Consider the following 24090-nt stretch of genomic DNA (forward strand, 5'->3'; position numbering starts at 1 on the left):
AGGCATCGCTGAATGTTGGAGTAGCCTTACCCCTGTGCTGCTCCATTGTGGTGTGTGGGTGGTAACTCCAGGAGAAGCCATTGGAGGACTGCCCCTTTAAATTGAGCTCCTCCAGCTGACAGCCTCTGACGATGGTGCACAGTCCCCCCACTGCGCAGCTTTCGAACACAAACGTGGAAGCCACGTTAAGTGGCTCCAATTGACTCACGATTGTGTGCGAAATGGACATTTTTATTGGGTGGGTTATCCACACGCCCAATCCCCCCCCGCCATCCTGCCTCCACTCCAATATTGGGGCCCGTGCCTCTATTTATAAAGCTAAGGATCTCGTATTCCTTTTTAAGAACTTTCTCAACTTGTCCTGCCACCTTCAAATACTTGTTTATGTACGTCCCCAGGTCTCTCTGTTCCTACACCCCCTTTAAAATTGTACCATTTAGTTTATATTGCCTCACCTCATTCTTCCCATCAAAATTTGTAAGATATTGTTTTCTATGTTGTGGCGGTAACAATATGAAAGCTCTGATATACAATTGGGATTTTAGTCGTACCTTGCTACTAAATTTAAAGCTTCCCTTCTTCCCTCATTCACTTCAGAAGCAAACTCACTCAGTGGGAGAAATTAATTTAAAATCAGCTGAAACTTACGTAAAAATGTGTGGAATTTTAAGCCAAATTTTACCTATATTCTCAGCAAGCAATAAAAGTCTCTCTAGCATCTCGTTCCAAAACAAATAAAGCCAAACTATTTTTTTAATAAGCAGTGGTTCTTCAAACTTAGCAAATATATTTGTTATTAATTTTCATAGCTTATGATTCCAGTGAGAGGAAACCAGGAGACTTGTTTTCTCTTGTGCACTTTTATGTTGTATCACTGCATTTGATACTTTCATTGGGGTAGATGATCATTTCAAAGTTTACAATGATTTGGAAGATGCTTTAATTTTATTGATAATTGTGACTGGGCTCATCCTGTTTGTGGCATTTTAGAACAACCACTCAATGCAAACATTTTTGGTGTTAAGACTTACTTTTGGCATTATTAGTGCTATGTCACATTGTTAACTGCTCACAGGTGTGATGCATTGGTGCCCCAGTGCAAAATGCCCAATTATTAAGGAGAAAAACAGACTAAAATAAGCAATCTTGCATCTCAAGTACCACCATTATGTACATGTAGTGATAAGGTACTACTGAAATAAGAGTAAAGATTGTTTCCATGAAGTATTATCAGCCATATTACAGAGCTACAGCAGAGGTGAGTTCTTTGTTTTAATGAAGCAGTAGAGGGAAAAACATGGACAGTAAGATATTTCACTGAGCAAGAACCAATTGCAGTTGTCCCTTGATGCAACCTGCTGTTTTGGATGCAATGTTATTTTTGCTCAGCCTTTAATCATGTTCAGCTTTAAACTACAACTTGTTTAAACTGCTTTTCAGCTTTGAAATGTAAAATCAATAGTGCCTTATTTATGTGTAGGAGGATCTGCTATTCAATGTCATGATTCATCAATTACAATGGGTACTTAGTTGTCCACGACAATTGATCAACTGATTTGAAATCCAGGCTTTAAATCTTCAATTCCGCTGGTAAATTTTCTTGCAGAAATGCATTTTTTTAAGAGAGTGAATTGTTCATCACCCAGCAAGCCCTCCAACATCTTGAGAACTGATACAGCTTTCAATAAAAAATTAAACCAGATCTACACTGAAACATCTCACTTACCATTTCATTAATTTAATTGTGCAGTAACAGTACCAGACAACAGATCAGGAGAATGTTTCCTTTTTTGCAAGCAGATTTTCCAGCTCAGTGCTCTTCCTATTGCCTGAGTACATTCCGTCCAACTATCCGGCTCACAGATGTTAACTTTGAGAGATGAATAGTAGGGAAAACTATATCAGATAAAGAGAACCCTGCTTTTTAAAACTATTATCAGCTCAAATTGTACCTCTGCAATGGTTGGACTGCCAAATCGCAGTGCATTCTAAAATGGTGGCTCAGATTGTGGTGTTTGGATAGCTAAAATGATAGAAACCTTACACTATATACAAAGCGTTTCTTCACAGTTGAACCCTGTGGATAGGAACTGTGAGCTCAGAAATACAGATGTTTTGAAAAGAAAAAAAACTGATGGGATTGCAAAAAAAATTGTCAAAATCCGATCAGGGATGGTTGGTGGCATTTAAGAAGTTCCCACTACTGGCAATTTCCGCTTAAACCAGTCAGTTAGCCAGTATAACAAATGGAATCTAAAACAACAGGTGGAACACATTTCAAATGCAACCCCGATTCATGGGAAGAAGTTAGAGCTTCTGTATGTAACACTACTTTTCCTATGCTCTTCAGGATAGAACTGTAAAGAGGTGCAGTTATATTGGGCATCTGTCACACAGCACTGCCTACACTAATTTAGGTTCACTGGAGAAGTTCTAAATGACTTACATCACAGACATAGAATTATAGCTAATCTACCTGTGGTTATGAAGAGTATTGCTACCACCAGCTTCAATACTACTGGTTCTTTCCAGGCACACTAGGATGTGATTCTGTAGGGATCTCTTTACATGACCAATTGTACACAGGCAGTCATTAACACATGGCTCACAAGCTTCCCAATATATGCATTTCTTAAGCAGAGCAACAGTTAGCCACACATGAAAGGTTTTATGCCATAGGTAGCTGGGCAAGAGTACCTTGGTGTCATGAACTGCATACACGTGCAAGCCATTGATAATGCTCAGAATATCATTACATATGTATATGCCAACAGGCTCAATATAAGTTTTATCCTTTCTGCCTCAATCTGCTGAGCTTAGAATATTTGTGAGAGATGCTAGCAAAGAAGGATAGCTATCGGGAGAATGAAAATATGGAATTAAGTCAAAGAGGAGGACTCCACTACATAACCTTTGTTAAGTGCTTGCAAAGAACTTGTATAATGAGCTGCCTAAAACCACGCATTCAGTTAGTTAGTGAAAGATATTTGTAATGCTGAAAGTACACTTCAGTCCCTTTGATAGGGTGAGAGGTGCTATTTAGGATACTCTGCAAAAGGAGTTCACATTTTTTTGTTGTGCTGGTTACTGTTTGATATTCCCATGGAGCATAGAATCTTTTTGATCTGCCTGAGGAAAAATTGTGTGCTTTCTCAGCTTTGGCAGCTTAACAATAGATTTGCAGGGGCAAAGTAGCATCAACAAATTATACAAGGGCCCCTTTCCTGAAAAGAAAATGCATAGTATTTTGTGAAAGAACACGCACAAATTCATCAGAAAAAATGTTAAGCAATCTTCTTAATCATTTCTAAAATACAACATGTAATGCAACTAATGTAAATATTGACCCAGCTTTCTCAATGCTTTTTCTGTAGTATACACAAATGCATCCATAATCATACAGTTTAATTTGTAGGAATGCATCAATAATGAAATCTGCCCATAATATTTAGTGCATTGGGGGTTTCTATCCCCTGGGTTCCTTGTTTTAATTTTCAATATATTTGCTTAATGTGGTGTCCTCACAGTGTCCCTGTGCATTACCAGTCATGGTGGAGGGAAGAGATGCATCAGCTTCCTCAATGAGTGATTGTGAACTGGGACAAGTAATAGTGCCACTGACTGGTGCCAGTCTCTGGAACTTATGAATCCTGCCCACCTAAAGAGCTTTAAAAACTACAGACGGCATGATTCTGTCACATGATTATAGCCAGTGGTTAGAGTAACTGCAAAGATTTTATTTTAACTTGTGGCTGGTGTTGCATCGATCAGTAGATTCTGTGGCCTTGTGACTGAAGTCTGCACTGTATATATGTAGTGATCTTGGCAGGTCTGCTCCAATGAAAATTTTCTCTTATCCAATATTCTCATCCAAGGTAAATATTATTAGTTGGTTGCCCGTCTTCCCCCACATACACCAGTGAAGAAGCTCATATGTATTTTTCATCAAACAGACATCATGAGCTACAGCTGGTTGAATGATTTTGGTTCTTAAATTTGCATAAATACATATCAATACTGCACCCATGACAAGCCTTCTGCACAGAGGTTATCAGGTATGCCATCAAATATCAACTGAGTTGTGTCTCAGTCTACATCTGAGTGCAAAGGAACAGCCAAGATGTATTATACAATACACATTACAAAGAGGACACTACATTACACAAATGTATTTGAATTCAGATTATGTTTAGTTCTGGTGCCACAGGTCCAACAGGACTCACAGGGCTTCACAATGAGCTTCTCTCTGTACCATTGCATCTCTGTTCTGATTGAGCAGAACTGTGTCCCTCTCTGGCTTCAATTAAATATTCCTTTGTTTCCCCAAAATACATTACATCAAGTTGGCTCATTCCTCTAACTTGATAACTGGCTAGCATTATTCCCACCTCTGAGTCAGAAACTGCAGGTTTCGAACTTCTTGGGGCAAGTTGCATCTTAACTTTTGTGAGGTGATAAATAGGCCTGTTTGCAGAAATGTTGAAGAAGGCAAGCTGTCATTCAGATGCATATTTTCTTCGATTTTGGGTTAAATTTCAGATTATACATAAGCCATATGATAGAAGTGCTTTTTGATTGGTGAGTAAATAATGTTTGCCTTATCCACTGGAGGTAGATGTAGAAATAAATGTGTTGCCCCTTGCATACCACAGTTATATAAAGACATAAATTTGGGATGTAACATGGTGGTGAAGGGTAGCTCAGGACCATTTATAATTTTTTTTGTCCAGTAGAATAATGCATATAACATAAAATCCAAAGCAAGGGAAGGCGTCCAGCTCATCAAGCCCACTTCATCCAGATAGTCCAGTAAATGGAGATGGGAGCTCCAGCTCTGAATTCTTGGTTGACATCCAGTGGGATAATCGCACCAGGTTTGTTAGTTACCCCCCCACTCACTAAGGGAAGTGGGAGTCCATGGGCCCGATATTAGGAGGGCGGTGGGTTCGCAGCGGGGGGTCGACTGGGCGCGTGGGTCATGCGCCCAGTGAAATCGGGGTGCTCCGCACGCAATCACAGGCTAATTGGATCCACTTACCTGGTCCTCCGGGTTTCGCGCTGGAAAGCTGCGCAGCGGGCGGACTGCGCAGGCGCAGCATAGGCTGTCAGCTGGAGGAGCCCTATTTAAAGGGGCAGTCCTCCACTGACTGATGCTGCAGAAAATAGGAAAAATTACAGCATGGAGCAGCCCAGGGGGAAGGCTGCTCCCAGTTTAATGATGCCTCACTCCAGGTCTTATTGGATGGGGTGAGAAGGAGGGGGAGGACAGAGATCTTCCCCCCGGCAGGCGTGAGGAAATGGCCTGCCCCTGCCACCAAGAAGGCCTGGCTCAAGGTGGCAGAGGAGGTCACCAGCACCACCAACATATCGCGCACCTGCATAGAGAGCAGGAAGCGCTTCAATGACCTAAGTAGGTCAGCCGAAGTGAGTACACTTACTCATTCCCCTACACTCCATCTGCCACATCACCACCCCCACCCCACACCTCCTTCTGCACTGCCAACACTACTCTATCGCTTCACTCCTCACACCCACTCAAAGCTCATCCTCATCTTACCTGCACTTACTCACCTCGCCAGTACTCATCCCACCACTACCACTCAACCCAATCCTCATACAATCTCATGGCTCTATCTCATACTCACCCTCTCGTGCATCTCTTTCACAGTCGGCCTCACTCAACCTGCCACTACCTGTGCTGCAGCCACAGTAGGAAGCGTAAGGCAAACGTGTCGTGAGCATGAAGGGGATGCACAAGGGTGTTTGAGGGTTTCTCATGGTTTTTAGTTATATTGAATTTCTGAGCAACTCACATAACATATTATATCGTCACCGACTGCCACGTCTTTGCAAACCTTGTCTGGTTTGTGCAATAATGCCCTTTCCTGAGGATTACGATGAAGACCCACAACTGATGCCACCCATTGTGTCATTGCAGAGTGGGTGTAGGTGTATTTGCAGGGCTCTTTTGTGCAGACGACTGAGAGACGTCGGCGATGTCCCGGTGGCACCCTGGAAGGATGCGGAGGAGAAGTTGTTGAGGGCAGTGGTGACTTTGACAGCGACAGGTAAGAAGATGGTGCTCGGGCCAGCCGGGAGCAGCTCGGCAGCAAGGAGGCTGCAGAGGTCCACGACTACATGTCGAGTGACTCTGAGCCTCCGTGTGCACTGCTGCTCAGAGAGGTCCAGGAAGCGGAACCTCAGTCTGTAGACCCTGTGGCGAGGGTAGTGCCTTCTGCGACGCATCTCTCTCTGCCGTTGCCCTCTCTCCTGCTGTGCAGGTGGATGTGTCACAGCACTCTGTTGTGGGGCTCCACGTGTCAGAGGTGGACAGTTTGGCCGGTGAGGCTGGTGATGCTGTTCGTCCTCCGAGGAGGTCATGACTGCAGCTACGGCGGCCCCCATCTGGAAGATGTACATCTGAGGGGTCCGCAAGGTAGGTAAATGTGTCTGGACCCCGGGGTAAGTGCGCAAGTTGGTGAATTTTTTTTTTGTTAGGAGGAGGGTGGTGGAGGCCAAGCTTTGTCCAAAGTGACAGAGTGGCCTCCTGCAATGAGTGAGTGTCTTCCCCCCCGACCTGTCAAATGGACCTTTGCAGCTTCCACAGGCTGATGAATGCAACACGTCCATTTCAACTGGGAGTGTTTCCCCCAGTACGGGAAACAGTCCCAGTTGATCTGAAAATCCCACCCCTCCTAAAATATCAGGTCAATCAGGTCTGTAAACGACCTGAAGTACCTGGTTAATTACTTCAAGTGGCACCCTGCCGGATTTAATTGCCGACGGGACTCCCACATGCGGGGGCTGCGCGCGCATGTCAGCGCGTCACTGGGGAACCCGGAAGTGGGCGGGTTGGAGCCGGGCTCCGGACCCACCTTGGGAATCCCTGATTTTCACAGCCCCCCTGCCACGAACGCACCCGCTCGGGGGTGCGAAAATTGAGTCCCGTATATCCCTCCTGCCATAAAGGACTAACCACCCCATCGACTGGTATAAAGATGGTCATGGCCATGGAAGGAGCATTCATTTCAGAGCCTGTCAGACTGTTAATCAGCCTGCAATTCCTTCCACTAGTTCACACTATTCTTCAAGGGAAGAATGCTAAGGTACAAAAACAACAATAACTGGCTTGCATCAGCAAAGGAAAGTAAAACAATTTCTTTAGCGCTAAGAAATACAAGTTAATCAATGCATGGCGACAATGGGGGAAGATTTCCTCTGTACATTGTCTGTAACATGATCATAAACCTGTTTGTAATTACAGATTTACAATTTGTCACATATTGCACCGCAAGAAATATTCTATCATTTTGCATCAGGTTCAGCATCGTAGTGAAGTTAATGAAACACAGTAATTATATGATTCACAGCGGATACATACTCTGCAGAAAAGAACTGTGGGATATTTGTAAAAATAGTATCAGTGTGGAGGACCGTGAGATATTTAACCCTATTTCAAACATGATTTATAACACAACTGTTTTGCATCTCCAACAATGCAGAAAATACCAATCTGGCTTATTTTGTCCAAAACTGCCCTAAATAATTGGCTTAATTGGTGTTTTATCCCACATCTAATAATCTATTACAGCTGAGTTAAGCTGCATGTGCAAAACATGACTTTATAATAATTAATGAAAGTCCAAAGGTAGCACAATGCATTAACATTACTGCACATTTGTGATATTACTGCATACAATGATTTTGGCACTGATTGGTACTTGCAAATTACCAAGTTGCATTGTTTATCACTTCACAAAAGTTGGTAAGTAACTTGCCCCAACCAAGAGTGGACTTTTTTTTTTAGCTGCTTTTTAATCTTTACTGTACAATAAAATTAAGGCAATCTTCATGATGAACCACAATGGACCATTTTAGTCTTGGGGGTCCATTCATTGTGTGGCTCCTGTATAATCTGAAATATCTTCTTTCCAGACCTAAAACCCACAGCTATACATGTATGAAATCAGAGCCAATGAGGCCCCACTCCTCTATTCATTTAATTACTGCATTTCCCTTTACACATATATTTTTGTTTTATGTAAAATTTAATACTGTTACTCATTATTTTTCATTTTTTATTCATTCATGGGATGTGGGCATCACTGGCAAGGCCAGCATTTATTGCCCATCACTAATTGCCCTTGAGAAGGTGGTGGTGAGCCGCCTTCTTGAACCACTGCAGTCTGTGTGGTGAAGGTTCTCCCACAGTGCTGTTAGGCAGGGAGTTCCAGGATTTTGACCCAGTGATGGTGAAGGAACGGTGATATATTTCCAAGTCAGGATGGTGTGTGACTTGGAGGGGAATGTGTTGGTGGTGTTGTTCCCATGTGCCTGCTGCTCATGTCCTTCCAGGTGGTAGAGGTCGTGCGTTTGGGAGGTGCTGTTGAAGAAGCCTTAGCGAGTTGCTCCAGTGCATCTTGTGGATGGTACACATTGCAGCCACAGTGTGCCGGTGATGGAGGGAGTGAACGTTTAAGATGGTGGATGGGGTGCCAATCAAGCGGGCTGGTGTCCTGAATGGTGTTGAGATTCTTGAGTGTTGTTGCAGCTGCACTCATCTAGGCAAGTGGAGAGTATTCCAGCACGCTGCTGACTTGTGCCTTGTAGATGGTGGAAAGGTTCACTCACCGCAGAATACCAGCCTCTGACCTGCTCTTGTAGCCACAGTATTTGTGGTTAAGTTTCTGGTCAATGGTGACCTCCCAGGATGTTGATGGTGGGGGATTTGGCGATGGTAATGCCATTGAATGTCAAGGGGAGGTGGTTAGAATCTCTCTGGATGGAGATGGTCATTGCCTGGCATTTGTCTGGTGCGAATGTTACTTGCCACCTATGAGCCCAAGCCTGGATGTTGTCCAGGTCTTGCTGCATGCGGGCTCGGACTGCTTCATTATCTGAGGGGTTGCGAATGGAACTGAACACTGTGCAATCATCAGCGAACATCCCCACTTCTGACCTCATGATTGATTTTGCTATATGATAAAGTTAGATTTCAGAGCAACAAAACAATTCTTTTTCCTCTAACTAAACCTTAAGATGTACCCAGTCTGCTAATATTGGACCCAGAAATAAAATCATCTGACTGCCAATAATGGGTCCAAGAAATATCTAACTGGTCAGAAAGGAAGGCAGGGTCAGTGTTTATCAATGATCAACTCGGAAACAAAGGGAGATTGAGTCATCGGCCAGTGATGAACGAACCATTTCTGTTAATTTATTTTTATTATTTTTGGAGGTCGATTCAAATCTCTTTTTACTAGCACTGTTGGATGGCAATAAATTACAAATATCACCTAAAAAGAAAACAAAAAAAAACACCTAAAATCATCTCACCAGGAACTTTGATAATACTAGAAAGGGCAGATCTTTGTTCAATCCTTATTGCACATCCTAATGGTTGTGAAGGAAAGGGTGGGCCATCCATTTGAAGAAAGCCTGTGGGATAGTCTTCACTGATGGATTAGTGGGTATGGTACCATCTCATGGTGTGGCACTGAGGCAACAAACCACCTTTACTCCCTTGTCTATTCCTTATTAGCTGATCCTAGCCATTTGACAAGTGAGACAAGAGCCTGCATTTATGCATGAACAGGAGCTCTTTAATACCAATAGGCCCATTTGCAGAAATATTAGTGAAGAAGGAAAGCTATCATTTTGAGGCATATTTTCTTAGATTTTGGGTTATTATCTTTTCGTATAAAAACTCATTGTCTAGTCCTAGGGATCAGTCTATTTATTTGATTCTGGTAGCAGGTTTGAATATGAATATTGACTTTCTGGTGTATTATAATTTGTATTAATTTTGTTCAGAATACTATATTTTGTATCTTTAAATATGGAGGAATCCTAAAGCGATATCTTAAAATTATTTTCTTATCTGTCCTTTTGGTTTGTGAGGAATATCCCTATTTTCTGGGAGCCTTTTTGTTTGATTCTTGTAGTGTGATCAACTTGTTCAAACGACAGACAAATACCAGCTGCCTTCAATCACAGTCAGGTGACTCCTGTGCCTAAATGAGGTAAAAGAGAGTGAGAACATAAAAGAAGGTAACAAATGCTGAGACAGAATGTAGAGTATCCATTACAATGGGCCAGATTCACACACTGGAAAGTTTAAAATGTCTCATCCTCTTCAGAGTGGCATACGCTTGTGTGAATTACCTTTTGATTCCTACTCCTGTGTCTTTCCCCTTGATTTATCCATAAGGAAAGGGTTATGTTAAATGGATAGGTAACGTATGAAGAAAATATCATGTTCCCCTTTCCATACTGCTTGTTAAAGATTGTTTTATTAGGCATTATTGTTTTGTTTAAAATGTCTAAACTGTACATCACAGCTTAAGTTGGGCTTATGTAAATTGAAGTATTTTTCTCCAGAAGGAGTTATTTTTTCTTAACAGGAAAAGGAAACAAAAATGTCTTGTTTTAAAATAAAATAGTAGTGAATATTTAAAGTAATGGTTTGGAAACTATGTAGTGAGACAGTGACCAGTGTGGGTTGTATATTCTTACTGAAGATTGAAATGCAGGGTCTTTTGGAGGATTGGTTTCTGGGATCTCTTCAGTAGTCAGACAGGGATGTCAGTGATGGATTACTTGGACTGTACAATATCACTCCAAGTTTGCTTGCATTTGTTTAGTGATTTTAAAAATAGAAAAAAGCTTGCTGAAGACAGGTTGTTCTCAGTCAAAGATTTGACTATGATCCTGATGTCAATGTTTTGTGCAATTGTAAACAATTTTACAACACCAAGTTATAGTCCAGCAATTTTATTTTAAATTCACAAGCTTTCGGAGGCTTCCCCCTTCGTCAGGTGAACGATGTCAGGTGAACCCCCTTCAGAGGTGACCTGATGCTATCTTATTCAATTTGTAGAAACTTTTGAAACTCTGGTTGCATTTAAAAACAAAACAGTACAGAATTGGCAATGATCGGTATTTTACAAAAAAATGTTTTTCCGTTCCTTTATTCTGTTGCTAGAGGTGTATAAAGAAACTTGTGATATTTTCAAAAGTGACAAGGAAGCACATAATTTACATTTAAATAGTATGTGTCAAAAGAGGTTGTACTTTTTTTTTATTATTTGTGAGGAAAATATGCCACTGCACATAACAATTGCTCCATGGTGAGGGTTATGAGACTAGAAACAATAACTTTAACACGTTTTGTCGAATGGTTGCTGTCATAATTTGCATTTAAATTGGGGCAGGCGAAGGTATTTTTGATGAACATATGCTTTTGCTAACCCTGTTATCCAAGCAGATTTTTTTTTATCTCTTTGATGACATGGTATTTTATTTGATGATGTATTATACTCATGCACTGCTAACATAAATGGAGTTGCTGAATTAGTATTAGCATTCACAAGAATGCTTTTTCCCTGTGGATGTGCACAAATCCATAGGATGATTTAAATGCTGAATTGATGGCCAAATCTACACAATACTATCTTTCATTTGTGCTTCCATTTATCTCAATCAATGTGTGACTCAATTTGAGGAAAAAAGTAATTATTCTAATAAAATCTTATAATTTTTGAATTAGGTGTATGCTAGAGGCTGAGAGATATTGCTTAGGTAAAGTAATACAACAAAAAGGGAAAATTAAGGTGGCATTTATGTTGAAATTAGTGAAAGAATGAATTGTGCCATACCATGTCACACTGTTGAAGTGATTATTCATAACACATGAGTTAGCATGCAGATATATAACAAGCAATTAGGAAGGCAAGTGGCATGTTGGCCTTCATTGCAATGGGTTTGGAGTACAAAAGTAAGGAAGTCTTGCTATTTTACAGGGCTTTGGTGAGACCTCACCTGGAGTACTGTGTACAGTTTTGGTCTCCTTATCTAAGGCAGGATATACTTGCCTTAAAGGCGGTGCAACGAAGATTCACCAGATTGATTCCTGGGATGAGAGGGTTGTCCTATGAGGAGAGATTGAGTAGAATGGGCCAATACTCTCTGGAGTTTGGAAGAGCGAGGTGATCTCATTGAAACATACAAGATTCTGTGAGGTCTTGATAGGTTGGATGCTGAGAGGCTGTTTCCCCTGGCTAGAGAGTTTAGAACTAAGGGGCATAGCCTCAGGATAAGCAGTCGGCCATTTAAGACTGAGATGAGGAGGCATTTCTTCACACTCAGGGTTGTGAATCTTTGCAATTCCCTACTCCAGAGGGCTGTGGATGCTCAGTCGTTGAGTATATTCAAGGCTGAGATAGATTGATTTTTGGACTCTAGGGGAATCAAGTGATATGGGGATCAGGTGGGAAATTGGAGTTGAGGTCGAAGATCAGCCAGGCTCAAGGGGCCGTATGGCCTACTCCTCCTATTTCTTATGTTTGAAGTAACCAGTGACAGTTTGTAAACAAGGTATTTACAATGTATCTTGAACAATAAGGAATCGATGTTACTCACAGTGCGGGAGGCCCAAGGCCTACTCTGCCTAATGAATCCTGCACGTGTAATGTGATCCAGAAATGCTATCACTCATTAGAATCTGTGCACTCATTGGGTCTGGGGCTCATTAAAGGCTGATTCCTGTTGCTAATGAAGATCCCCATAATATAATGTTTGCGTCTGAATAATCTCTGATGGGCTAAGTGCCCATGTAAAATGAACATTGTCACAAAGGCCTGCTCCCTTTGGGCAGGTTCTTGTTATCAAAGGTACACTGTTGTTTTCAGACTGAACTGCTCAATGTCCTCTTTGCTGGCCTCCTATTCTCCTTTTCATAAGCTTTAACTTGTCTAAAACTTTGCTGTCATACTATGTCTCATTTGCCCATCTTTATTAGCTACTCTCCTCAGCTCATTACATATTTAATTTAAAATCCTTGTTCTTGTCTATAAATTCTTGCCTCATTCTATCTTTGCAAACTCCTCCAGCCCTATACTCCCTCCTGAATGCTCTGCTACTCTGAATCTTCTATTCCATTTATCCATCTTCCCCTCACCCACAATTTGTGGTAGAGTTTCCAGTCCTGTTCTCTGAAAACAATGCCAGCTACAAGCAGAAGAAGCAGGCAATGCCAACCATGAGTCAGAGGAATTGGCTGCATAATTAGGAGGCCAGACAGAGAGTCATCAAATGGGGTCTCAGCTAAGCTGACAGTCAATGCATCAAATATTTCAGAAGAAAAATCAGCTTTTCTACTAGGATTACAGGTTGCCAACCAATCATCAGTTGATGGGCAGGACTGTTGTTTGCTTACTAAATATCTACAGGGAAGGAAGATCTTAAAGGAGAGATGACATGACTTTGAATGTCTCACCATTAATGTGGCTAAGAAGCTATTGGAATAACATGAGGTGGGATCTCAAGAGGGATGTCTCATCACATGGATGGGGAACATGATGAAACCTGATGCCAGGCAGGCAGCCTCAGTGAGGAAGAAGAAATCATTGGCGGTTGGTTAGGTTTCAGTCAGGCCCTATGATGCTGGTTTGTTCCTCTAAGATAAATTGATAGATGAGGAGGGCCTTGTTTGAGAGTGCGTTTTGAAGGGTGATGCGGAAGGGGTGGGTTGTACTAAATTGTTTGATGGGTTAGGGGATGAGAACGCATTCCTGGGGGTGGGGTGGTCAGAGTTGGTATTAGTGAATGTGGGATGGGGGGAGTTTAGCTCATGAGGTCCAGAGTTCCTAAGTGAGTGGTAGAGTGCTGGGAGAGGGAATGAGGCAGTTGGAGTAACTACTGTAATGGAGCCACCATGTTTATTGAAAAGAACTGAGATTGATTTAGAATATCATGAAGAGGCCCATGAAATCAAGCACTTTTCCACAATGCAGCATAACATCCACCCTCTGACTAATGAAATCTATAGTGTTTTGTGTAAGTCAGTAAACTATCTATTGTGAAGACAATTAGAAGCATTCAGTGTTTACTGGATATCTGGACAAGATGGAATACATCACAGAATCCTTAGGGAAATGATTAATGAAACAAAAGAGGCTCCCATTAACATCTTGAGACAATCCATGAACAGCGTTGTATCTGAAAATAGGATGGTGGGTATCACAAATTAGATATTTGGAAAAAGAGTGAGAAATGAATTGGGGAATCATGGACCATTTTGTTCACTTGCTAATAAGCAAAATGCTTCAGGGCATTTTACAATACATTATTAATGTTCATCTAAAACACAGAAATCATAAAGGTCAGTCAGCATGCTATGTGGTAGCAATAGGTCATATTTCATGAATCTGAGTGGAAGTCTTAGATTAGTAAATGAGGTATCAATATGATATAATTTATGTGGATTTTTCAGGAGATGTTTAATAAAGTTCCGCAACAGAGGCTTTAAAGACAACGAAGGCAGCTAAAATTAACGACCTGTTAACTCGTGAGATTGAAATTTGGTTTGCCAACACATGGTAGAAGATGACTATAAATGGAAAAGGAATTCTTTGGACAGCAATGACTACTGAGGTTCTGCTGTAGATCCCCCACTGCTTAAATAATAAAAGGTTTAAAAAGTTGCAATAATGTTGAAACTTTTCCATGGGATAAAAGACACCATACCTTGCATTCCTTGGAGTTGTTTGCATAGAATTTACATTAGTACAGAACTTCTGAACCCTAAATGATTGCTGCATTTGTCAGCTTGGATGATGTTTGGTGTGATTTTATTTTCCAGTTAGTGTAGAAAACCCAAACTGGTCTGCAGAGTCAGAGCTGGCAGCGGGTTGGGACTTGATTTGCTTTTTTAAAAGAAATTGTAGCATCAGGCATAAAACTCTTGCTTTTGGTGGATCTGAATGTTTTCGACTGGATATGATAAGGGGGCCGATTTTCAGATGGCGGAGCGTGTGCGTTGGGGGCTCCTAAAATGGCAGAAATCCAGAACTGGTTCGGAGCCCGGCTCCAACCCGCTGACTTCCGGGTTCCCCAGTGACTCGATCGGGTGCGCGTGCACCTCCCGAATGCGGGACTCCCACCGGCAATTAAAGCTGGCGGGATGCTGATTTACATAGTTAGTCAGATAGTTGAGGTACTTGAGTGACCTCATTGAGTGGACATTTTGGCAGGGTTGCAATTTTGAAGGATCCTCAGCGTGTTTCCTGTGCTGTGGGAAACACTCCTTGTTGGAGCAGATGTGTTTCAGCCAGCAGCCAATGGGAGATGAAAAGGATTATTTGACAGTTGGGGCGGGGTGGGGGGTGGAAAACCTCATTTATTGTGGCAGGGCACCCTGTCACTTCAGACAAAGGTTTGGCTGCAAGATCTTTTGTCTTTTCACTCAAAATTCTTTCTTTACACCCAAAACTCTGTTGTGCAAACACATTCACCTGCTTAGCAGACCCCCTCAAATGCTCACTGTTAGGATGGGGGCACCATGGCTGCATTCATCACTTAATCCAAGGACGGGCAACATCACCAGGCACGCTGTCCACCTCTGCCACATGGAGCTCCACAATACAGTGCTGTGCCACAGGCACTTGCACAAGAGCAGGGAGTGCAACAACAGAGAGAGCGACGTCACAGAAGGCACTACCCTCTCAACAGGGTCTACAGACTGAGGCTCGGCTTCCTGGACCTCTCTTAAGGAGCAATGCATACGGAGGCTCTGAGTCAGTCGCCAGGTAGTCACAGACATCTGCAGCCTCTTTCATGCCGAGCTGTTCTGGCTGGCCTGAGCAGCATCTCCTTACCTGTTGCTGTCAAAGTCACCACTGCCCTCAAACTCTTCACCTCCGGATCATTCCTGGGTGCCACCGGGGATATCTGTTGTCTGCACACGTGCATAAGGTTGGTCACTGACTGCTTGTTTCGCAGGGCCTTGCACGACATCAACTTCCCCATGGATGATCTCAGCCAAATGGAGAGGGCACTGAGATTCCACGGTGTGGCTGGCTTCCCACAGGTGCAGGTTGTAATCGATTGCACGCATATAGCAATACAAGCACCTCCACAAGAGTAAGGACTGTTCATCAACAGGAAGGGCTATCACTCCATCAACACTCAGCTCATCTGTGACCACCGCAAGAGATTCCTTCATATGTGCGCCAGATACCCTGACAGCTGCCACGATTCCTTCATTCTCCGGGAGTCCAATATCCCGCCCCTCTTCCAAGCACCGAACACCTGCAAGGGCTGGCTCCTCGGGGACAAGAGACATCCCCTGCACACGTGGCTCATGACCCCTCTGAGGAACCCCACCACCGAGCAACGGTATCGATATAACGACAGCCATATCGCTACCAGGTCTACAATTGAGCACGCTATAGGGCCGCTCAAGATGCACTTCAGGTGCCTTGATCATTCTGGGGGAGCGCTTCAATACGCACCAGACACAGTGGGACGCATTATAGTCGTGTGTTGCACAACAGAGAGGGGTGCCGCTGGAGGAGGCCCCATCCACAGCTGCTGCCCACATTGACGAGCTGAGGGACGAGGAGGAGGCGGCAGAGGAGGAGGAGCAACCCATGGGCAGAACAGTGGCTCAGCTGGCTGCTCGTGAGGCCAGTGAGTCACTGATATGTGAACATTTCTCCTAACATCAGACAGTGTGAAGAGTTCAGTCCTCACCGCCTGGACAGAGCAGGGCCACACAAGCCCCGTCCCCTGCACAAAACAGTCCTGCAACTACACATACACCCAATGCACAGTGACCCAATAGGTGGCAGCGTGTAGGCGTTCATGGTGAAACTCGTGAAAGGGCTTTTTTTACAGAAGCCACTCAAGAATGACCAAGACGTGGCACTAGTGGTGACAATAATATTTAATGTGCGTTTAACAAATCAAATATAAATAACATGACCAACCGTCAAACACCCTTGTGCAGCCCCTTTGTGCTCCCAAAACCTTCGCCTTTCGCTTCCAACTACTTCTACGTAGTGCATCCCCTGAGGCTGCAGCAGAGGTAGTGTCAGGTTGCTCTTGTTCATGCCCTGACCGATTTTAGATGCTTTGGGCCTACGCCCTCTGGGTTTCGGTGCCTGTAAGGGCCACCTCAAGCCTGCACCTGTGGAGGGGTAGATTCTGCCACCTGGAGAGGAGACAGCATTGTGGGTACTGGTTGAGAGGGAGTGCTTTGAGTGGCGTCCTCATTTCCATGTCCCCTTTCGCCATCATCCCTCCCCTGGGCCAGGCCCACATCACTCCTACCACACTGCTGGACGACAGTTTGGAGGACATGTGTGAAGCCTTGTCAGGCCTTGTCAGGCCAGTGCTAGAGTATTTGCCTGCCTGTTTAAGGTGGCAGAATGTTGTTCACCCTGAGACCGAAGGGCCATTGTCAGGGCCTGAATGGACTCATTTGTGAGCCATGCCTGAAGCTCCATGGAGGCTAGCCTTTCCTCCATCGCAGACATTCCCGCACTTACCCGCAACACAGATGCCCACGCATCCCTGTGACTGTATCTCAGATGCCCTCCCGTACCTCTACCACCATTCTACTCTTGCAGGAGTTGGACTCCTCCATCCCCTGCGCGATTGTGGAGAGTGCACGTGGCACCTGTTCCAACACCTCTCAAATGTGATGCTGCCCCTCGATCATTCTCCTTTTCATGGATGGCCTCTAGGTTTCAGCATCTGTGTCCAGCCACGCAGATCCTGGGGAAGAGTGATCCCACCGACGCGGACTCTCCACAGTTGCCCTTGGCACCAGTTTCTGATCGTGCTCACGCGTGTGGTAACTCTCCATGTGCAACCCCAACTAACTGAGGACAGGGACCCACCGAGGTGTGTGTATCTGCGCTGGTGGATGGCTCGCTCACATGTGACGGTGCCCCCTCAGAGGCCGGCAGGCCCTCTGGGGAATCACCCTCTGCCGTCACAGCAGTCGCTGAAGGCCCTGTAAGAGAACAGAAGGCAATATTAAGCATGATGACAGTATTGAAGATGGCAAGGCATGTTACCATCAATTGCTGTTGTGTGTGCTGAATGTTAAAGTTCTGTCACCAACTGTTTGTCGGGTGCCAGTCTCGGCGTCCCTGACAGACAGGCACTCGAGGGTGTGGCTCAGCTCCAGCGCCTCCTGCTCCATGTCTGGACGACTAACTGTTACTGCCCCCATTCGGTCCTCGCCCGTTCCCGTGCATTCTGGGCTCTTCTCCTAATAAGGGGAGAAAGTAGTGAGGCGTGAGTGATGGTGACGGGGCCAACCGATTGAATACGTTAGTTTGGGTGGGGCTGACCATGAAAGAGATGCATCAGAGGGCGAGTATGAGACAGAGCCATGATATTGTATGAGGATTGGGTTGATTGGTAGTGGAGGGGTGACTAATGGGAAGGTGAGTAAGTAGAGGATGAGCTTTGAGTGGGTATGAGAAGTGATGTGACGGCAGTGCAGAATGAGTTGTGGGGTGGGGACGGTGATGTGAAAGACGGAATGTAGGAGAATGAGTAAGTGTACTCGCTTTAGCTGACAGTTATGTAATTGAAGCACTTCCCGCACTATATCCAGGTGCGGGAGATGTTACTGCTGCTGGAGACCTCCTCTGCCACCTCGAGCCTGGCCTTCTTGGTGGCAGAGGCAGTCCAATTCCTCCCGTCCGCTGGGTAGAATATATTCCTCCAGTAGCACCTGGAGTGAGGCATCACTGTATCTAGGAGCAGCCTGTCCCCTGGGCTGTTCTATTGTGTAATTTGGGTGTTTGCTCCAGGAGCATCCATTGGAGGACTGCCCCTTTTTTAAATAGGGCTCCTCCAGCTGACAGCCTGTGATGAGTGTGCAGACCACCTGCTGCGCAGGTTCTGACTGGGAACCCGGAAGCCATGTTAAGTGGCTCCAATTTACCCACGTGGGGAAACATTTTTACAGGGTGGGATACCAACGTGCCCAATCGCGCATCCCCCGCGCCCCCCACCGCCGCCACCATCCCGCCTCCCCGGTGATATCGGGGCCAAGGTGTTTGAGGACTCTCCAAATATTATTCATATTTGGATGAGCCCCTTTTTTGTAATTTTGGGTGGAATTTCTTATGAGCAGATTGGAACAGTCTAGGTATGAAGTAAGATTGGTTTTGATTATGTTCAACTTCTTACCATGTGTGGTCAGTTGAAGAATTTATTTATTGTAAATTACATCCTCGATGGAAGCTAGAAGTCAAGATGCCTTTTCATAGTATCGTAGGTACTGCAAAGGAAGAAGACATTCGCCCTATCGTGCCTGTGCCGGCTTCCTTTGAAAGATCTATCCAATTAATCCTATGCGTAAGTAGGAGCAGGAGTCAGCCATACATTCCCTCGAGCCTGCTCCACCATTTCAATAAGACAATGGCTGATCTACCTCGACTCTCTTTTTCCCCGATTTCCCCATATCCCTTAGTGTCCAAAAATCTATCCATCTCAGCCTTGAATGTACTCAACGACTGAGCATCCACAGCCCTCTGGGGTAGAGAATTCCAAAGATTCACAACCTGAGCGAAGAAATTTTTCCTCATCTTAGTCCTAAATGGCCGACCCCATATCTTGAGACTGCCCTCTAGTTCTCGTCTCTCCAGCCAGGGGCAACAGCCTCACAGCATCTAGCCTGTCAATCCCTCTAGGACTTTTATATGTTTCAATGAGATCATCCCTCATCTAAACTGCAGGGACTATAGACTCAATCTCTCATAGGATAACCCTCTCATCCAAGGAATCAATCTAGTGAACCTTTGTTGCACCCCCTCTAAGGCAAGTATATAATTCCTTAGATAAGGAGACCAAAACTGCACACAGTACTCCAGGTGTGATCTTACTAGGGCCCTTTTCAATTGTAGCAAGACCACCTTACTCTTGCTCCAACCCCCTTGCTATAAAGGCCAACATACAGTTTGCCTTCCTACTTGCTTTTTTTAACTTTCATGTTAACTTTCTGTGATTTCATGTACAAGGACACCAAAATCTCTCTGACTACCAACATTTCTTAGTCACTTTAAAAAAAAAAAATCTGCTTTTCTATTCTTCCTGCCAAAGTGGATAATTTCACATTTCCCCACATTATACTCCATATGCCAACTTCTCACCCACTCACTTAACCTGTCAATTTCTTTGGGTCCTCCTCCAAAGCTTACTTTCCCACCTAGCTTTGTATCGTCAGCATTACACTGGGTTCCCTCATCTAAATTATTGATTTATATTGTAAATAGCTGAGGCCCAAGCACTGATCCGTGTGGCACCCCACTAGTTACAAACTGCCAATCCAAAAATGATCTGTTTATTCCTACTGTTTTCTGTCCATTGACCAATCCTCAATCCACGCTAATATATATTACCCCCAATCCCATGAGCCCTAAACTTGTGTGACAACTTATCGAATGCCTTTTCAAAATCTAAATATACTACATCCACTAGTTTCCCCCCTTATCTACCCTGCTAGTTACATCCTCTAAAACTCTAATAGTTTCCACTGCTCTTTCCCCATAGCCCTGTTAATTTTTTTTTCCCCTCAAGTATTTATCAAATTCCCTTTTGAAAGTTACTATTGACCCTGCTTCCACTACCCTTTCAGCCAATGGGCTGAAAGGGACAGTGGCAGCGTGGATTCAAAATTGGCTAAGGGACAAAGCAGAGCATAGTGGTGAATGGTTGGTTGTTTTTCAGAATGGAGGAAAATATACAGTGGTATTGCCCAGCAATCAGTATTGGGACCACTGATCTTTTTGATATATATTAATGACCTGGACTTGGGTATAATTTCAAAGTTTGCAGATGACACACAACTCAAATGTAGTAAACAATGAGGAGGATAGTAATAGACTTCAAATTACTTCATAGACAGACTGGTGAAATGGGCAGACACATGGCAGATGAAATTTAATGCAGAGAAGTATGAAGTGATGCATTTTGGTAGAAAGGATGAGGAGAGGCAATATAAACTAAATTGTACAATTTTAAAGGGAGTGCAGGAACAGAGACCTGGGGCTGAATGTAAACATATCTTTGAAGGTGTCAGAACAAGTTGAGAAGGCCGTTAAAGCATATGGGATCCTGAGCTTTACTAGTAGAGGCTACGGGCCAGAAATCATGCAGAGCAGCAAGGCAAAGCTCACCGTAGCTCCTGCGAATTTAAGTAACAAAAGTACTTACTGCGGGCTCTGTGGCATCCAATTACTTGAATTTGAACTTTAAATAAAAATGTGCTCTATCGACCCAGCCTCTGAGCAGCGTGAGTTGCTGCACGGCTGGAAAAGTCTGAGGAGAACTCGCAGCCACAAAATCTCAAAGAGAAGTCAAGCCCACAGATCCAGGCTACATTGCTCAAACAGGCAAGCAGACTTCATTCATTTAAAGTTAGTATTCTGGATGTCATTGTAATTTTTTAGTAAAAAGCCAAAGAAGTAATTGAATTAAATTAGAGACTGAAGGACATTTTTTTTTATATGACCAAAACCTATTGAAATAAGGAGTAATGAGAATTCACATTTTTAAAAGTTAACTTTTAGTTGTTTGGATGTTGTTAACACTAACCATCCCTTTTAAAGCTAAGTTTAGACCTGGTATTTTCCACTGTACCTGTTTGGTGGTGTAATTAGTTACATTTCGGCAGATAAGCAAGTGATGCTTTTTCAATGACTTCTCTGATTGCAGCGTGCGATATCCCTTTAATTCGAAACTGTCACATTGTCAGCGAATGACTAGGTGCAAGGTCATGATTTCCCCGTTTTACTGCACATGTGCAAATGCCGGAACTTGCTCCTTCAATTCACCATTAAAACAGAGTGCTGTTGAGCTCCTCTGTTGTTTTGGGAGTGATTTCTGGCCTATAAGAGTACAAAAGCAAGGAAGTTATGCCAAACCCTTATAAAACACTGATTAGACCTCAGCTGGAGTATTGTGTTCAATTCTGGGCACCAGACTTTAGGAAGGATGTCAAGGCCTTAGAGAAGGTGCAGAAGAGATTTACTAGAATGGCACCAGGGATGAGGGACTTTAGTTATGTGGAGAGACTGGAGAAGCTGGGGTTGTTATCCTTAGAACAGAAAAGGTTAAGGGAAGATTTAAAAGATGTGTTCATAATCAATGGTTTTGACAGTAAATAAGGAGAAACTGTTTCCAGTGGCAGAAGGATCGGTAATCAGAGGACACAGATTTAAGCTGATTGGCAAAAGTGACATGAGGAAACTTTTTTTTAAGTGAGTTGTAATGATCTGGAATGCACTGCCTGTCAGGGTAGTGGAAGCAGGTTCAATTGTAACTTTCAAAAGGGAATTGGATAAATACTTGAGGGGAAAAAATTAACAGGGCTATGGGGAAAGAGCAGGGGAAATTATTAGTTTTGTGAGGGTGTAACTAGTAGGGTAGATCAGTGGATGTAGTATATTTTTAGATTTTCAAAAGTCATTTGATATGGTGCTACGCAAGATAAGGGCTCATGGGGTTGAGGGTAATATATTAACATGGATAAAGGATTGGTTAACGGACAGAGAACAGGAATAAATGGGTCACTTTTGGGTTGGCAGGTTGTAACTAGTGGTGTGCTTCAAGGATCAGTGCTTGGGCTTCAGCTGTTTACAATTTTATCAAGGACTTAGATGAGGGGATCCAGTTTGCTGACATTTTTGAAAACCAATCAATAGGAGGCGGTTGCCAATTGGCTAATCAAACTCTTTAATACATCTCAAGGATATTGTACTATCAATGAAAATGGCTTAATTTATATTGTAACTTATCGGTAAGGCCACATTTAATATCATGTACAGTTTACCTTCAAAAGGATGTTGATGCAGTGATGATTTTAGGACGCATAGATAATATGAAAGAATATTGCAATGATTTGGATGCCAGAGTTGCGTATAATTGGGCTTGGAAGCTTGAGGCCTCGTCCATGTACAGCGCAATCTGCATAGGGAGGAAATGATTAGGTCACCACAAAAATATTTAAACAAACTGACCACGTTATCAAGTCAGTGGAGCACTCAGTACCTATGGAACAGCAGTACTGCATTATCTGCCTCCATAATTCTGAGATGTTTAGAGGATGGAATTTATTTTCATTTGGAGAAAAGACTGTGACTGGACACGATCCATTCAATTTTTGTGTGCATAATGTAAATATAAAGCTGTTAATGTTATGACCATGAATTCCATTTTTAAAACAAAAAGTAGAATGAATATTTGGTTAAGAATAGGAAGGAAGAGATTAAGTGATGAAATACTCTGTGGATTAATGTCGTTTCAATCCTCTTTGGACTGTGGGCACACCTTCTGTAGAGTCCAGCTACTGAATTCAGGGTTATATTGAAAAAAATTCTCATTCGGGGATCATTGAGAGCTTTCAAACAGCACTGTCCTCACAGCCTTTATTAGAATGTTTTTCTTTTTGTTTTATACCACTTTTGACCTTGAAATTTAGTGATGCAGTTGATAATGCAAATGAAGAAATAGTTGGTACCAACCCAACAGTCAAGGTTACGTATGGAAATTTTTACATAATCTATGGATGCTGTGCAGCTTAGGGAGGATTTTTTTTTTTCTGCCTTCACACTTAAAATCAGTTGGGATAATGGCAGGAAACCAGGCAAAATTGGATGGATGGGCCAACTATCACCTTCCCATCTTGACTTTAATTTCCCTCTCTCTTGGCCTCTCCACGGCTGCTGCCTGCTGCCCCTCTCTCTTGCTCACTTTATGCAAATGCCAGCAGGAAGGCACGGCCTGGGGTCCAGGTTCATGTTTCCTGCTGTTTGTTCCTGTTTCTGCTGCGAATCGAGATTGCCAGGAGAGGCCTGGCGGTAGTCTCTTGGGTAGCAGTGGGAAGCCCTGAAGCTTCGGAATGAGAGGAGTGCCTGGTAATGGCTTCCTTTCTCTCCAATTCCCAAAGACTTACATTTTGTAGGCCAAGGCGACAAAAATGTTACCTGACTTCTTCTTCTGGGCTTTTCTGGCCCCTTTTAAATCATCTTCTGCTATTTCTGGTCCTGCTGCAACACCAGCAGGATTTTCACCTTCAGCAATGGTATGCTCCATCTTGGTGATGCAAAGGTCACCTGGAGTCTGCTCTGCCTACCAAGTGACCCCCCCCCCCCCCCCGACCCAGTGTGGTGGGTCATTGTCATCGTGGGATCGGAGTGCCCGGAAAGAGGAGAATCCAACCCACAGTGTATGCAGAAGATCAGTACTTCAAATAGTGCCTGCCAACTTAGGCTTGTGTCATGGTTG

Source organism: Heptranchias perlo, chromosome 15, assembly GCF_035084215.1.
Source record: "Heptranchias perlo isolate sHepPer1 chromosome 15, sHepPer1.hap1, whole genome shotgun sequence".
Taxonomy (NCBI): domain Eukaryota; kingdom Metazoa; phylum Chordata; class Chondrichthyes; order Hexanchiformes; family Hexanchidae; genus Heptranchias; species Heptranchias perlo.